Source organism: Pogoniulus pusillus, chromosome 7 (genome assembly GCF_015220805.1).
Source record: "Pogoniulus pusillus isolate bPogPus1 chromosome 7, bPogPus1.pri, whole genome shotgun sequence".
NCBI lineage: Eukaryota > Metazoa > Chordata > Aves > Piciformes > Lybiidae > Pogoniulus > Pogoniulus pusillus.
The window spans coordinates 23,019,313-23,035,593 of record NC_087270.1 but is presented as its reverse complement, the minus strand read 5'-3'; the positions used below and the strand labels follow the sequence as shown (position 1 = coordinate 23,035,593).

The following is a 16,281-nucleotide window of genomic DNA, read 5'->3' as shown; positions in this document are numbered from 1 at the left end:
CAGATATCAGCTGATCAGCCTATGGGAATGGATACTCTGAAAAATATCAGTGTGAAGGAGAGGGGAAGAAAAAGGTCATTAGTGCGAGATGCTTGAAACATCAAGATGCAATGAGCAGGACAGAGCTGCTGATGAGAAGACTCAGGGGATGCAGTATGAAGATCTCTGGACTGAGCAAAGTGTCGCGGTCAGGGAAGGATAATAAAAAGAGTGGAACACACACCATCTGGTATAACAGAAGGGAGGATGGGAAACATCAACAGGGAGTTACATTTGCTAGGGAAAGCCAGACGGTGAAAGCATTGATTAAGATTATTTTGTTGATTAGGTGGTACTCTTTGATTTATGTCCTGTTGAAGGAGGAGTGCTTACTGTGCAAAGGCTCTGCCGCCCATGCAGCTGAAGGGGGATCAGACCTGGGGCAGAGGGGAATTTAGCATTTCCCCTGTGGAGCTGAAAAGAAGGGTCAGGTGAAGCAGAGCTTACAGAGGTTGCACATTCCAGAAGGAGCCATGAAAATTTGTGACTGCAGTGTGATTCACCTCTTGCTGAAGTAGAGAAGTGGCATGTAGATGGAGACCAAGGCATTGGGGAGAGAGAGCTGCAAGAAGAGGAAGCCACTTGGGAAGTAACTGATTGAGCCAAATACGTATATAGTTCTATCTCCACATATAGGTATATACATGCAGATATTAATATCCATCCAGGGACAAGTCAACAAACAATGTAAAGCATATGTATATATTTATACCTCCATATAAAGGTATATACATGCATATATCCATCCAGGGACAAGTCAACAAACAATGTAAAGCTTGTGTGTATGTATATATTCTTATCTCCATATACAGGTGAAAGCATGCATGTATTAATATCCATCCAGAGACAAGTCAACAAACTATGTAAAGCTGTTGAACTACGTAGACACCAAAGGACAGAATTTTCCCTTGCCCAGAGACCTGGGCTGTTCATGGAACAGAAAGGGTTAGAAATGGAAGCAGGGATACAGATCAATGACTCAGATTAGAGTCACTCCCAGCTTCAAAAGTCCTCAATGACAAAACACAGAGCGGGCAGTGCAAAGGGTATACAATAATACAGCTAATCGGATAAATGTAGTACCCACCTCACTGAAAGGTGGCACCCTGTGTGGATAGGAAGCCAAGAAATAAGCCCAGGATTTAAGGGAGAGGGCTTGCACGGCACAGTATTATTGATATCAATCGATCAGTGGATAAGATGGGAACAATGTGACATCAGCAGCACGGCACAGCCAGTGAATCAGCAGAGGGGAAAAGGCAGTAGGTGAGCAGCACCAGAGAAAAACATTTGGATTTTCTGAAAGAAGTCGCTGCGAGTGTTTTCCTAACACTGACTTGAGAGGGATGAGCAAGATAGCAGGATTTGCAAAAACCCCAGTGGCACAGCACTGCTCATTTCCCTCACTCTGAACCTGCAGAAAACAACTCTGGAATGTCTGAATGCCAGTAAACCCTGGAGAAAAAGCAATCAGGCATTTACTTGTTGTTTAAGGAAAAAGAGAGGGGAAAAAAAACCCCAAACACACAAAACCCAAATGACAACACCACTTTTCATGCTAATCTCAGAGGGTTTTCTTCCTCCTGAAGACACAGGACATGTTTTATACCACGTCAGAATCACCATTTAAGGAAAATCCTGTTTTCCTGCAACGTGAAGTGGAAAAGTGGCAAATTCCCGCAGATTTATCCACCAACAAACACACACACATTCCTTCACAGCTCACAAATCTCATCAGCAAATGTTGACCAACCTTCAGCTGCTCTAGATAAGATGCACACAGGTTAAGTCAGACACAGGTAGGTTAAAGAGAGTGCACAAGGGAGGTAGATCCACTAATGGAGGAGCATGGACAGGAATAGATTCACTTCCCATTCTCTTTGAGCTTTCTGAATGGGAGCCGCCCTGAATATTGCAAGTATTACACTGCACTATTCAATAAAGTTGTGCTGAATAGAATTATCACCTTGAAATTACAGGGTAAAACTCCCTATACAAAAACAGATTAAAGACAAATTAGACTGTGGGCCAGGTCACTATGATTGTTAATTAGTGATAATGGAAATACAATTAGCATAATGAGTTCCAATTACTGTATATGGAGAAATATGAGCATGCTGCTTTCATAAATCTCGGTTCCAGGAAAAATAAAATGCATCTGGTTTAACAAAGCATGCCCTTCTCCTTTTTGCAAAAAGCTTCTGGTAAAGATATATATATATATATTCTAATGAAGCTAAGCCTTTCTTTTGATGGGTTGTGATGTGGGGAAAAAAAAGAAAAGAGATAAGGAGGCAACAGAATGGATTTACCCTGTTTGATAGCTATGAGCTTGGCTTCTGTTTTAAGCTTCCTAGAAAATCTTACCATCTGTTTCTTCAATCTTGGGTTAAACAACAAAAGACAAAAATCATGGACTATTACTTCAAATGCACTTAATGACTTTGAAAAATCCAGGGGCTTTCTCCTTTCTCTTTTTCTCCTTCCAAAAAACTGCAAAGTGGAATAGGCAATTACAGTCAGATAGTTACAAAAATCTCATGCAAAAACAAGTTGATGAAAGACAGCAGCAGCCTTGCAGACTGCAACAGTAGCACATAAAATCATAGAATCAACCAGGTTGGAAGAGACCTCCAAGATTATCCAGTCAAATCTAGCACCCCGCCCTATCCAGTCATCTAGACCATGGTACTAAATGCCTCAGCCAGGCTTTTCTTGAACACCTCCAGGGAGGGTGATCCACCACCATCCTGGGCAGCCCATTCCAATGCCAGTCACTCTCTCTGGGAAGAACTTCCTCCTAACATCCAGCCTATACTTCACCCTGCACAACTTGAGACTGTGTCCCCTTGTTCTGTTGCTGGTTGCCTGGGAGAAGAGACCAACCCCCACCTGGCTACAGCCTCCCTTCAGGTAGTTGTAGACAGCAATGAGGTCCCCCCTGAGCCTCCTTTTCCCCAGGCTAAACAACCCCAGCTCCCTCAGCCTCTTCATGAAGAATTCATAGAATGAGTATCAGGGTGGTAGACAAGATGTAGTCCCAATCAGAAAACAGTCTTTTCACAGAATCACAGTATGTCAGGGGCTGAAAGGGACCTCAAAAGATCATCTGGTCCAGCCTCCCTGCCAGAGCAGGATCACCCAGAGCAGATCACGCTGGAATGCTTCCAGAGGGTTCTTGAATATCTCCAGCGAGGGAGACTCCACAGCCTCCCTGTTCCAGTGCTCTGTCACCCTCACAGTGGAAAAAAAAATCTTCCTCGGGTTCACATGAAACCTCTTATGTCTCAAATTCCATCCTTTATCTCCACAGAAGTTTCACACCTTTGCTAGAGTAAACAAAACAGGCTGGATTTGGCATACCAAAAGGTGAAGAGCAAAATTATGTATTTACAGATGCTGTGGATTGGAGTGAAATCAAATCTTAGTAAAGTCCTAAAGACCTGCAAGCTTGACTCCATGTCCCTTTTTAAACAAGCTGATGTAAACTATCCTGTCAGACAGACAGTTATGAAGCTACTCACTGTTTCCACACATTAAACTGGATCCTAGGGTAATGCAGGTAAGAATTAAAGAGGAAAATTTTCAGTCACAGGGGAGGACTAGGCAGCAGTGACATCAGGTCCCCTGCCTTTGAGCAGATCCTTCAGCCTTTTTTACTATAAAAGAAGGAGGCAAAAATCTGTGTAAGGCCCCAAAGGCATGGGTAGGTAAAGTGCAAAGGATGTGAGTTGCCTTACTTGTCACTTTGGACCTCTAAGGGATTGGGGAGAGCTTGTTAAGGAAAAGTATGAAAACATAACATTTGGAATGGAGAGTGGAAGGAAAAATGGGACTGCTTAACATCAACAGGTCTCCTCCTTTATGGCTGCTAAGCTGTGGACAGAGCTGGCTACTTACAATTTCATTATGTCAACAACACGATCATCAGCTGTAGGTGTAAAAGAACTCACTACTCTCAACAGCAACAATGCTTTGCAGATATAGGGCGGAACCAACTCAAACCAGGTCCATATTGAGAGTCAGATGTGGAAGCACTTCAGTATCAGATAACTTCACTGCAGTGACAGTATCCTAAAGGTTAAAGAAATAAGTGTTTTGGCACAGCACACAAGGAAGAAGAGAGAATAGGCAAGGACTTGCCCTGGACACTTACAGAGTCTGCCTCAGCTCTGCAGAGCACAAAGTCTTGTTCTACCTAACAAGAATCTATTTACTTCTTATACCAAGTATGCTCTCTACAGATAGCTCTAAGTAAGATTCAGCTTTTCTGATTTTAGACCTCTAAAAATAAACCCCAAACACTTCAGTATGTCATGCAACCTGGCCCTGAACTTCCCAAGGATATTGATGCCTCATCTGAATGTCATCATCATAGCATTTCTGTGCTTTCAGGTTGCTATTTTAAAGACCTCAGAAAGCACAGGGAGCAAGCGAGTTAAAAGAACAGGCTGACAGCTAAGTGAAGTGGCCTGTGGAAGAAATAATGAGTGAACACGTCACTAAAGATTGTATCTTGACACATATGCACAAGAAGGCTGAATTGAATGTGTACAGACAATCGTGATTCTCACATTACCTCACTTTGCAACCTTAGCAAGGGCCTTTAAGGGTTGTTGCAAGCTTGATTATATTCATCTGTGAAATGAAGATATCTCAAACAAGATCATTCAGATAGGCACAGTATCTAAGCACAATAAGAGGCATTCTCAGTGATAACAAAGCTTACAAGATAAGTGGGTGAGTCAGACCAAGGGAGAAAGACAGAGGCCCCAATACAAAAAAATAACTTTCCTCTGAGCACACACAGGTGCTGGTGCCTTGCCTGACCATGAGCCTTGCCCACTGACACACAACACAACCAGGGCAGGGGAGAAAAGAAAATAAAGCTTTATTTGGAGTATCTAAATGCAGTCTGGCTGATTAGAGGGGACACTGTTCTGCACTTTTTCCTGGTAGCTGTAACCTTTTGGTGGAAGGGAAAGGTTCAGAGAGACAACTGACCCTGTGCCAGCTGGAGCTGTCAGGCGGACACCAGCAGAGTCCACTCATGCCCATGTAAGCCCAATGCATCTCCATGTTAGTTTGAATTTATGGCATCATCCCTCAAAGCACAGGCAAGTATTTCCACAAATGAATGATCTCAATCAGAAAACCAGTCCTGTGGCAAGGGATACATATGGCCATCACTCCCAAGAACAGCTGTCAAGCACTAGCCCAGCCCACTTCCCACTGTGTAACGTCCGTGGTTGCTCACTCAAGCGAATGACCTTATAAGCCCACACAGGTCCAATCTGAACTGAAAATTATTACCAAGAACTTGCTTTCCTTAAGACTATGCAGTCTAGCAGGGAGAAATAATACACTTGGATGGTGAGAGAGTCTAAACAGCTTTTGTTACAGTTTTTTTGAGTATAAAATCTCTCCATGTGGAAATAAAAAAGCTCATTGAAAAGATGAGTGCTAGACCCCCACCCTCTCTAGCCAAAGCATGCTGTTGAATTTAGTATGTGCTTCACTGAATAAACAACACTCCCAGCCATGATGCTCTCCCTCCAATATGCCTAAGTATTGATAGATTGCCTCGCTCTGTACTAAGTCTGTCTGGAACATGTGACATTTGCCCAGTGATTTGGTAAATGAACTTGGAATATTTGACCCATGCAGCTGAAATTACGCCTTATTTAGACTGAATGGACAAGATCCTTTGTTGTACCCGAAAAACCCTGACAGATACGGCTAACCTTTTCAGCCAGCCCCTCTGGGTATTTAGCTATGAGGAAAGCGACACTCCATGATGATTTCTGAATCTCCAATCTCTTCCACATATACAACTATGCACTGTGATATGGACAGGTTGGCAACCGAAGGACCTTCTCTCCCAGGCTGCTTTCTGATTTATGTAGACGTGCCACAGAATGACTGATACAAGTGAAATAACCCTGCTGAGGACTTAAAAGACATGAAACTTGTCAGACATTCAAAGTCAGTCAGATTCAGCTGTTTCATGTTTTATCTCTTCCTGTGCTATACCTCTAAAATGAGATTAGCTAACGTGGTCAGGGGGACGCAGAATGGGTAAGTGGTCACAGAGTTTGGACAGAGTCTCCTAGAAGGGGTCCCCTACATCTTGCCTCTGAGTCTGTGCTCCAGCAAAACATTTTCCACTATGCTTTGCTCTTGGCTGACATTTTTTAACTTTGTAACATCCTCCAAGACAATCTCAAAGCTATAAAAATACATTACTCAGTGTGAGAAATACCTCTTAGCAACTGTCCTGCTTTGGGCTTTTGAAATACATTTCAGTATCTCAACAAGGCAATCATGCTGTTATTCCTCAGGCTTAAATGGAAGCCAAGATTTGGTCGATCTGCCCCATCTTACCAACTACTTGAACGCAGAGATATTGTTGGGGAAAGTATTTAAAACACACCATTTGAGGGAACTCCTACAATGATAGGGGGTGCCCATTCAGTATCAGTGAGATGGCTGCAGAAACCCCCCAGATCAAGTCTTCAAGCTTTTTGTGTTTTCCAGCAAACCTACATTTTTTCTCTCTCCTACAGATATAAAAGCATCACCTTCCCAAATCTACCATGACCCAAACAAAAAGCAGAAACAAACCCATATTCTGTGACTCAGAGTACCAAAAGATAGCTTTTACCTTCTTACATTGAGAAGTTTGTGATATTTAGGCTTTTCTAGTAGATTACAGTCAGAAGGCTCTGAATTAGGAATGTCTCTTTCATGCTTAACTATTCTGCCGGAAAGTTAGCATTCTGATTTTGGAATTGGCACTACTGAAGCCTCCCAGGCTATGCTATGCACAAGAGCTAGGGGAGGTGAAAAGGCAGCTGCAAGAGTATCCAGCAGGCTTCAGCAGTGCAGGTTTCTATCACATCATTAACTTGGGGATAGCAATCATCAGCACTATCTTCCATTTTTAATAATCCACCTGGGCTATAAATGGTCCATAATGTAGTTGAATTAGCACCACTTTCAGAATCCCACTTCCTGGGTTTAGTACCTTGTATCTCAACATTAACACTGCCTTCTGACTTGATAGAGGTTTGCTATTCAATGGATCTTGCTGGTACTGGGTGTGATTAAAGTTCTGGAGATATTAGTTACCTTTCCAAATAAGCTGGTTCATGTATTAAGACATCACAACTGAAGTCCAAGCAAACTTGTACATGCTGTAGCTACATGGGAGATGACGTCAAAGGAAAAGGTATTCTCACACTTACATACTTCAACTTATTTTGGTTTTGTTTCCCATGAATTAGAAATCCACTGAGTGGAAAAACATCTTCAAACATGAAATGGGGAGTACGACTCATTCTTTTGAGTCAATATTCTTATGCTTTCAAAAGCTATTTAATGTAAAAGCCTCAAACACCTTTCACATAGTCTTACTCAGTATAATGCCACACCACTGCAGCATCTCTGTGTGTATCTCAATGTACATTTGATATTCCCTGCCATGAAGTTCCCTCACAAATTATCTGCCAACAAAAAGGACAGAAGATCTTCTGGAGAGTTAGTGGCCTTGAATGTAGCCTCACAAAATTGCCTGCAGGTATTACAAGGATTCTGGAATGAAAAAAATTGCAAATGCAGAATAATCTCTTACCAAGTCCTAGCTACAAAATAAAGCTTCCCTTTCCCCTATCTCTCTGCCTTTTTTTTTTACAAGTTTTCTTCTCCCTCTTCTTTCTTCAGAATGAGACAGAAGGAAAAAATCAACTGCAGAATCAAAAGCAACAACATACCTACATTCTACCCAGAGCAATCTCCTCCCAGGGGCGAGTTGACACTGTTTCCCATAAGGAAATGCAATTCTCTCCTCTAAGCATCAGAATCTTACCACATAATTCTTAGGTTTAGCTGCAGCCTTTATTTTTCTTCTTCTTCATGCCTCAATAACAGAGCATATTCTTTATATCACAAGTATTGCTTATGTCTGTGGAACAGCCTCTTTATGTTTTGGTTTTGGGTTTGTTTTTTTTTTTCCTTACCCTGATGCTGTGGGATATGCATCAAACAACATAATGAAAGAAGCCATCCATGAGGTGCAACTGCACCACAGATAGATGATGTAAATATTTCTAGTGATCTACCAAGCAAATAATAAATTTAAGGGAAATATAATAATCTGTAAATCCCAGGCATTGTAAATGTTTGCTTTTAATCCTTTACATAACTTTATTATAAATGTCAAGATGGATCCACTCTCCCACTGAATCTGACAAACATCTGGTTTACAATAGAGTCATCCAGAATCACATTTGCTCTTCACTATGTTTTCTCCCACTATCACTCACAGCACAGGACTTCTGTGTTTTGTCTGGGGTATAAGACAGCACAATGATATGTTTTTATTAGGAATAATGCAGAGCCCTCTCCTCTATAGAAGTTAAATCTGCTATCTATGGGTAGGTATAGTCAAATATATTGATAGCCTCCCTTGTGGGTTCTGCTGACACTTGGGTTTAATTGTGGTGAACTTTGAATTCCTATCTTAAGGTCAGTTATTAACTATTGATGGATTCTCCTTTTCTCCATTTAATGCTAAAGCATTCATACTAACCAAGACAGATGGGAATGCTGCAGAAATTTTTCAAAGCCATTGCTGTGCAAGATACCCTCAGACTCTTCCTATGTGACACGCTGAGAGCCCTTTTTAAAGGCGGTGATCACTCATGCTCAGTTTAAAAAGCAAAACACAACACAACACTGTGCTGCTGACCCCTCGCCACTTTTTTCTTCTCCCGGTACTATCTTCCTAGCAACAAAAGGTCCTATAAGCCGCTGCTGGGAGAAAAGAAAATAAAATTTCCTCAGGCACAACCTTGGATCCCAACCTTGAAACCAAATGGGGTCAGAATGCAAAGGAGCAACCACCGCACCGCTCACCACCCAGCCGGGCTGACAAACAACTCTGCTCCTTTGGGCTTCCCAGAAGGAAAATGAGTGCCCCTCGGAGATTTATAAACACATACATAATAAATGGGAGGCTGAAGTTTAAACTGTTATGAAGCATTCTCTACTCCGCTTCCGAAGTCCTCTGTGATTTAAAGAGCTGACATTTACTGTGTGCAGGCCTATTATTCAGAATGACTGTTTGTGTATAGACAATATTTTAAAATGGCTTGCTGTAGATGAAAAATTCTTATTAAGTCAGAAAAACAGTTTAAGTAGGTAACACTCTCCCAGTTTAGACAGCTATAAGTCTTGCTGACCTGCTCCAGGGAAGGTGTGGGGGCAGGCAAAGCCTATCAATGCCATCTGGCACCTTAGCACGTGAGGTAATTGTGAGCCCAGCCCTGTGGGTGCTTGGTCAACAAGCCTGCGGCACCAGTCAAGGCTGCAGTCACCTTCCTATCTCCTGTCAAGCAAGAATGCAAAGAGGTTCAGTGCCACTGTTACATACTTCAACCTTCCTCTGTGTAGTGATTTAAAACCGACTGAAACATTCTAATAAGAGAAATTGGATCAGTGGTTGTAAAAGAATAATAATGATAAAGTCTACACCATTCATTGCTTTGCTAAAAGGGATAAAAAGCCAAAGTATAAACAATTCTTCTCTCTGCTTCTGAGTGCTGGATCCATAGCTTCTCTAATCTCTTTGACTGACCTTGGCTAACCAGACAAGATGTAAGCCTTGCTGGTTGTTTTCTGTCTGGAGAGTGTGAGGGTGGTGTTGGTCCCTTCTGGACTTTCTTTTCTGGGGGGTGGTTTGGATTTCTGTATTATTTCTAAATGGTATATAATTGTAAATCCAAGTAAATATATTGTGTATATATGCTTGTAAATTTAGTTTTATTGCAAAATAGAGCTTTATCTTACTTCCAAGTCATCTGAGCTGGTTTGGTAAATTTCAACTTGGGGCGAGGGATAGGGGAGTGAGTTCCAAACCCACTATACTCTGTCACATAAGCTTTGAAAAGTGCTGGAGCTATGAAATGTTTACCTCCCCTGCAGACAGTAGCACAACTCATACGGATGTTTTTTTCCACCATTCTCAAAAGTGTTCAGGCAACCAACACTCTGCACCAGCAGAGCAAGTAAAGCCCTGAGACTCACCAGCCTTTTCCTGAAACACGTTGGCAGGTTTCTCACACCCAGCCTTCTCCAACCTGTTGCCTTCCACCCACAGCACCAGCAGCAATCGAGTAGGCTACATTTCTGAGGTACGCACTTCACACTCGGCCAGTTGCTTCCAGGACCAGAAATGTGCCAGGAACCACCAGACATTCTTCCAGGAAAACAAATGACTAACCAGAACTAAAGTATAACATAGGCTTTTGATTTTACTTTTTAAGACTTACAAAGTACTCCTCACAGACTTAGTATCTTGTCTTTCTATAGTATGCTGCTTGGATCTCAATGTGCCTTTCAAAGCACATTCACAGTTGCCCTTCTCCCACTCAGCACACCACATGCCCTTCTTTCTGCTCAGCTCGCCGCGTGCCCTCCCCTCCTCTCAGCTCACCACGTGCCCTTCCCTCCGCTCAGCGCACTGCGAGCGCTTCCTTCCGCTCAGCTCACCGCGTGCCCTTCCTTCCACTCAGCTCACCGCGTGCCCTTCTCTCCACTCAGCTCAGCGCGTGCCCTTCTCTCCACTCAGATCACCGCGTGCCCTTCCTTCCACTCAGCTCACCGCGTGCCCTTCTCTCCACTCAGCTCACCGCGTGCCCTTCCTTCCACTCAGCTCACCGCCTGCCCTTCTCTCCACTCAGCTCACCGCCTGCCCTTCTCTCCACTCAGCTCACCGCGTGCCCTTCCTTCCACTCAGCTCACCGCCTGCCCTTCTCTCCACTCAGCTCACCGCCTGCCCTTCTCTCCACTCAGCTCACCGCGTGCCCTTCCTTCCACTCAGCTCACCGCGTGCCCTTCTCTCCACTCAACTCACCGCGTGCCCTTCCTTCCACTCAGCTCACCGCGTGCCCTTCTCTCCACTCAGCTCACCGCCTGCCCTTCTCTCCGCTCAGCTCACCGCGTGCCCTTCCTTCCACTCAGCTCACCGCCTGCCCTTCTCTCCACTCAGCTCACCGCCTGCCCTTCTCTCCACTCAGATCACCGCGTGCCCTTCCTTCCACTCAGCTCACCGCCTGCCCTTCTCTCCACTCAGCTCACCGCGTGCCCTTCTCTCCACTCAGCTCACCGCGTGCCCTTCTCTCCACTCAGCTCACCGCGTGCCCTTCTCTCCACTCAGCTCACCGCGTGCCCTTCTCTCCGCTCAACTCACCGCCTGCCCTTCTCTCCGCTCAACTCACCATGTGCCCTTCTCTCCACTCAACTCACCATACGCCCTTCTCTCTGCTGAGCTCACCATTTGCACACCATCCAGAAAGTGCAATCTTTTATTTTGTATTTGCATTTTTTTCTCCATATATATTATTCTGAAGGTATTTTTGTGACAGAGAAATCAACTTATAAGTGAGGAACAACAAAAATACGGTACCACTACTGAGGAGCCTGGCTAAGATCTCACCAGCAATTAAATTATTCTGCACAAAAGACCACATTGCACACTATTTTACTGTAATTATATTTGATAAAATGCCCAGTTCAGAGAGTATTTCATATGTAATGAAAGGATCTGGCTAAATACAGCTGGGCTCAGAGTTCACAGGGTGGCATATATTGAAGTAGCAAATATAATCATCATTCTTTGAGTCTGGGCACTAAAACTATATGCTTTAATCTTGATGCCTTCTGTGAGACAGAAGTGTAGATGTAAATAGGTGGTTATAAGCAGCAGACTTTAACTCTGAACTTCATGCTCAGACTTCTATTATGAGATTTCTAGAGACAGTAACTACTGCCATTTTCCACTGACATCAACTGGAAGAAGCACCTCTCATACTTTTGAAAAATTGCTGCACAAGATACAAAATGGACACAATAAGCATGGACCCAAATACCAGAAGTAGAAAAAAAATCACTTTTGAACTAGCTTTTGGCTGCAGGAGTTACACAAATACACAGCGAGCACAATAAGGTATTTGCATACAGCACAAATAGTAGCTCCAGCACCTGCATCACTTGCTTATTAATTCCATCCCTTTGCTTTTGGCCTAATCTGTCCACCATTTCTTTGGTCAACTTCCTGGGAAGGACTAGGTGCTTCCAAAGATCAAGGATCATTCCAAATAGACAACCTCCATGCAGCCATCTTCATTTTCAAGGCAGAAGATTTTGGCAATATGTAAAGTAAGAAGCTTTGTGCCTAAAAGCCTCAGTGATGCAGAATGGTCTCTGACATGCTTAATTTCCTTATATACAGACACCTACACCCATATAATACATACATATATGTGTGTGTGTGTATATATACTACTGAAGAGGTTAGTATGCCTTGGACTCAAGAGAAAGACCTATGGGAAAAGCAACAATAAAATATTAAGGGCTCCTGACAACCAGTTTAATCCTCTCTCTTCCTGAATTCCTTGTACTGTAGAGCAAAAGTGCAAATGAAAACCCCAAGCTACCATTTTTACAAAGCAGCCACATAAAAATTCTTAACAATTAGAACAGGGAAAAAAAAAATTACAGCCAAATCATGACTCCTAATATACTTGTCTGTGAATGGGATGAAATGACTAATCAGCAGCAGCTGATCAAGAACTAATTTAATCTTAGCTAAGGCCTGTGAAAAATCAGCAGACAAAAGTAAAGAAGAGCAGACAAATGTTATAAGATTTATCCTTCCACCCAACAAGTTCAAATTAGAAATGGGAAAATATTTGCTTTCTCCCCTTTGTAAATCACACACTTTGATATGCACTATTTTTAAATGCTGTCTATGAAACACCACTACTTCAAAACAGATTTAGGAGGGTTTGGTGGTTTCTACTGAATAGATAATTTACGAGAACTTTGGGCTTCTTCAGTTTTATTAGAAGTGTGGAATACGAAACTATTTGTGCATCATGAAACAGTGCATTACCCAAGTGTTGGCAGCCATTCCTAGAAAACACATAGCTCATAATCATCTGGTTCAAGGCATTTTTCCTACTTGTGAAGGCTGAATCTTTTTATTTTTCTTTCACCCCCATTAGGCCAGTTTTATTTAAAGCACAACACTGCACATGTAATTTGGTCTTGCCTATTAATCTATTTTAAGGAATCAGTTTTTTTAAAGAAGAAGAACACATATAACATACAGTCCTTCAAGCCAGCATTGGCTGTAAAAACAGAGGAGAAGTCATGTGGCACTGGTGAGGCTGCACCTTGAACATTGGGTTCAGTTTTGGGCTCCTTCTCTACAAGACATTGAGGTGCTAGAGCAGGTCCAGAGAAGGGCAATAAAGTTGGTGAAGATCTAGAGAACAGATCTAGTGAGGAACAGATGAGGGAACTGGCATTGTTTAGTCTGGAGAAAAGTAGGCTGAGGGAAGACTTCATCGCTCTTCTCCTAAATATCAGATGACAGAACAAGAGGAAATGGCCAGAAATTGTGCCAAGTGAAGTTTAGCTTGGATGTCAGGAAAAAAGTTTAATTGCAGACAGAGTGGTTAGGCATTGGAACAGGCTGCCCAGAGTGGAGTCACCATCCCTGGAGGTGTACAAGAAACGTGTGGACATGGCACTATGGGATACGGTTTAATGGCCATGGTGGTCTTAGGTTGATGGTTGGACTTGATCATCTTAGAGATCTCTTCCAACCAAATAAATTGTAAGTACATTCCACTGAAAAATGGGAAGCAAGCACAAATCTTTGCATCTGCTGTGTACAAGTTGCAAACTGCTGCACAAAGAGAAACGTTTTGTGTTAGGTGGCTACTCCCCAGTTGAAGCCATCATGTTTACTACACATTGCTAAATTTCATAACAAACAGTTTGCAACCTTTTCCCCTGTCCCATATCTGGTTTATCCCAATACATGGGACTGCAGCATGTGGACAAGGCCAAATCACTCACTGAAGTCTTGGTGTGACTTGTCTTTGTGCAGGAAGGGAGGTCTCTGGGAGCGTTTTACACATTTCACTTGCTCACTATTCAGATTAATTGCTTTGTTTTTGTCTTCCCACAAAAGTATCTGCGATGTCACAAAGAAACCTTTCAACTATACTAAACATTAAAAAACCCTAAACAACTCAAAAATGCTATCCCAAAGTCATATTCCTGTAGCTTTTTTTCTAAGATGGAAGTAGCATATGAAAGCCCAATGAAGCCAATGGAAACACTGCTTGTCAGCCTGGGCAAATCAGGATCAGGCCTCAGCATTTTGCAGCAAAGTGAATAGCAAAGCTCCTGATGACTTCATTGGGGACTTGGATTTAGCCTTGGCAGGAAGCGCAGCCATAAAATCATAAATTTAGTGAGATGAAATTCCAAGTGAGTACATTTGGTCAAGGAAGGTGAAGACTGGAAATGTGCAGAGAGGGAAAAAAGTCCAAATCCAACTGTCTTCAGCTGTTAAAAAATGAGCCAGTGTCATGTTGGTAACCCTTTAAAATAATGGTCTAATCATTATTAATTCCTTCGATATTTAATGTAATAACATTAATCAAGATGAACTCATTTGGTATTAATGTGAATGTCAGCTGTTACCTCTCCACATACATGCACATCATTTTGGGATTAGCTCTTTGCTGTATAATTATTTTCCTTCCCCCTGCCCCCATCACAAAGTGCTGAGGATAGTTGTTTTGTGACTTAAACACAGCACTACTTATATACAAACATGCTTTGCTTTTTTCAAACATGTCTGAGAGCATCTCCAAGTGCCTAGGTCCTCTGGGGTAAATAATAGATGAGGAAGGCAGTGTGTGGAATAGAAGCCATTGGTATAGGTTGCATAAAACTTCAGGATGCTTTTGCTCTTCGCTGCCATTTCCTATGTGCCACAAGTTCTGACGATTGCTCTGAGCCAGACCTGCTGCTGATGTGAGCTCATGTTGCAATGTTGAAGCTGACTGACAGTAACTGGGAATGTGGACCATTAACAAGGTGTCTTGGTCAAAAGTAACCACAATCACTGTGGCTTGCTAGTTAGTAATAATTAGATAAAGAAAATCTGAAGGTATCATTGAGAGAGTCCACTGCAGAGCCACAAAGATGATTAAGAGAATGGAACATCTCTCTTACAAGGAGAGACTAAGAGAGTTGGGGCTCTTCATCTTGGAGAGGAGGAGACTAAGAGATGACCTTATTCATGTTTATAAAGGTGTAAATGGTAAGTGCTAAGAGGATGGAGCCAGGCACTGCTCAGTGATGTCCAATGACAAGGGGCAATGGGTGGAAGTTGAGGCATAGGAATTTCCATGTGAACATGAGGAGGAACTTTTTCCCTGTAAAGGTGACAGAACACTGGGGCAGGCTACCCAGGGAGGTTCTGGAGTCTCTTTCCTTGGAGATATTCAAAACCTACCTGGACATGGATGATCTTTCAAGGTCCCTTCCAGCCCCTGACATTTTGTGTTTCTGTGATCATCCAGATGATGTTTCCAGAGAAGGTACTTTCTAGGCTGTCCAAGGTCTACAAATCCCACCAGATTCTACAAAAAAACTCCCAACCATTAGATTCACACTTACTTTTCTGGCAGAAAAAGCAAGGTAATGATATCCAGTAAGAGGGTGTGGAAGAGGTGGCTATCCTATGGAAACTAACTTTGGCAGAAAAGGATGCACCCAAAGCTGCATACAAGGACAAACCATCTAACTTGATTATTTTAATTAACAGGTATTTTTAATTGCATTGATATTTCTAGTGGTTTATGCTAGTGCAACTCACACAGATGCCCTCGTTACAGCCTTCCTATCCACTCCACATAAAAACGTCCATTTACTGTGTTCTGCTCATTTCTGAATAGCATGGCATGCCGGTAGTTAAAATTCATTCTTTTACAGCACAATATCCATTTAGCTTCTCTCCTCTGAACTTTATTCATTCATTATTAAACACTGAAAGCCAAAGTGCATGAGAGAAGTTCAGCCCTATCGGCGTTTGGGATGAAAGTGATGTCTCGGTGTATTAGCGGTACACAGCACTGCCATACACAAAACGCTGCCCAGGCCTTCCACAAAGCAGCCGTATCCTGGTGCCTAATAGGATCACTTACTTCACATGTGACACCACCTTCTTTGAAATATTTGTTTAGATTTCATAAACATATGAAGGTTCTCAAACTCAAACAAAACCTTCAGCCTCCAGTCCTGGCTCTGATTCTAAAGAGCTTTCTGCTCAATAAATCAGAGCCTGAACCCAGGATTTTATTTTATTCTTTTTCC

General features: G+C 42.6%; 1 long non-coding RNA gene across 4 annotated transcripts in view; it reads right to left on the bottom strand.

Moving 5' to 3' along the window:
• The window catches only part of LOC135176828 (uncharacterized), a 269,659-nt gene that overhangs the window by 71,948 nt on the left and 181,430 nt on the right, over window positions 1–16,281 (bottom strand). The gene's annotated exons all lie outside the window — the stretch shown is intronic.